This window comes from Cygnus olor, chromosome 5 (genome assembly GCF_009769625.2).
Source record: "Cygnus olor isolate bCygOlo1 chromosome 5, bCygOlo1.pri.v2, whole genome shotgun sequence".
Taxonomy (NCBI): domain Eukaryota; kingdom Metazoa; phylum Chordata; class Aves; order Anseriformes; family Anatidae; genus Cygnus; species Cygnus olor.
In genome coordinates, this window is record NC_049173.1 from 28615664 (window position 1) to 28617846 (window position 2183).

Consider the following 2183-nt stretch of genomic DNA (forward strand, 5'->3'; position numbering starts at 1 on the left):
CAGCCCGGGAGCTGCTGGAAGTGTTTTATTTCTGCCCGTGTCCCCACATGCACAGGTGAAAGAAGCAACATTCTTGTGTTTCCTTGCACAGCGGTGCCCAGGAGATGTGTGTAAGGCAGTTCTGAACCTGAAACCTCCTTCTGAGGGCCAGGTTGCCTTAAAACAGGATCTAAAGCTGGTCTAGAAACTAACTGTGCCTACTCTGTATGCAAGGCAGATTTAAAGACCCATTGCCATCTCCATCCTGCCTTTTGGTCAGTGATGTCAAAGCTCTGTCGAGTCTCAAAGAACTGTAATCAGAGATGTCTCCAGGAAGAAAATAAATATCCAAACCGTCCTCTCAGCTCCTTTATCCACTGTGACTCAGTGTCCACAGAAGGATTTTGTCCTGAAAGCGCCTGATTTTGCAAGTCTCCTACACTTTCTGACCTCTCTGAAGGCTTCCCTCTGCCCAAGCACAGGATGCTGGTTGTCAGCCAGGGGTTGAAGAGGAAGGCAGAAAAGCGGAGCTGCTCCCATGGGCAAGCCCCTCATCGGGGTGGATGTCCAAGGAGGATTGCAAAACTTCAGCAGCTCTCAGGTTGGCTCCTCTCCTCTCTGCTGCCAATCACTTGGACAAGGAGACGTCCGTAAGGAAGAAGAGGTTTCCTGAAACAAGAAGGGCTTGGAACAGCTCTCCTCCTTTCAGTAAACACTCATTTGTTTAATGGGTGGAGATGGGCACGAGGGAGCCTGAAATCTCATTCCCCTGCCGAATTTCCAGGAAGACGAGCGCGCTGACTCCAGCTGGACGCCGAGCCCCAGCCCTCAGAAGCCTCCTGTCCCTCGTCTGCTCTTGACAACATGCTCTTTTGTCCTCTCTCTCCCTTGTTTTTCCCATTTCATTTGGTTCATGCATCGCCTCAGGGTGGCTGCCGGTAATCTCTGCGGCTGGCTGCCTGCCTCTCCACCAGCCCCACCTGCAGCCCTGGGATATGTCACAACGAGGGACAGGGAACAGCTCCAAAGCCCCACGTGCTGCCTTTCTTCACGCTCAGAACCCAGACCACCCAAAAAAGCTTCTGCTTGTACACTTCTCTGTATTAAGTGGGTGATTTTTTGGAAAAGTTGGATGCTTGTGTAACTTTTGAAAAAGTACCTGGCTGCTGTGAAAACCTGTGGTCAAAGGCTTCACTTGAAACTTTCTATAAGGTCTTAAACCTCCGTTTCCTCTTAATATATTATTCAAAACTACGTCTTCCCTTTTTCTCTATTTTCCCTCTTTTCCTCATAACTGGGTGCAGTTTCCCTTCACCACGTTTCTTTTCAGCATTAACTAGAGACTTTCTGAAGTGGCTCAGGGATGTGCTGGCATTTTGCAGGATTTTATTAGGCACCGGTCCACTCCAAAGCGTGAAGAGGGCTTGACTGCAGCGACTGTCAGGAGGCAGGGAGAGGCGAGGAAAGGGTAATTGAGGGTTTAGACAGCATTTCGCTCTGCTAGACACCTACTATCAAAAGCAGGTGGGCGTATCGATCAGCCTCTCAAGTGGTCTGCCTCTCCTATTAGCCCTTTCCTGGGCAATGAGCATCGTGTTGAAGAGGTATAGATTTTTGGTGCCACTGCAGGCTGCTGGAATTGGGAGGTGCAGGAAAATAAGCAGGTGTGATTTCTTTATGGGAAAAAGACAGGTTTGACGCCCCCAGGAAAGGGTACGTCTCCGTTGCACCAACACCTTAAGGGCAGCAGCACACCCAAGCTGGTCTGGGATAGATGTAGCTGTCCCATGGTGAACCCCTGTCATATAATGTCATCTTAAGTTAAGGAGCAGCAAATGATAAGCTGAAAGGTTTTCTGTTTGTGGAGATAAGGAGTTAACATGCAAGGAAAAGTTAGCTGCAGCATAACAACCCTGCAAAGCTAGTCCAAAACAAAGCATCCTCGGTGAAAAGGAGGACGGCAGCCTCTGTGCCAGAAGATATTTGATGCTTTAAGGCTGAAGGAGAGTGGTGCCTCGGGTGGTGCCTGGCCCCGAGATGCTTTTCCCCGGGTGCGCAGTGCTGCGGGCGCGGAGCAGCGGGCGGCGCTGCGGGGCCGTCCTGCTTCTGCCGGAGTCGTCTGGTCGCTGAAATGCTCCTGCTGAAATCGTCCTCTTGCTGAAACGGTCCTTTTGCATCCCGCCTGCCTCACGGGGCGAGGAGGA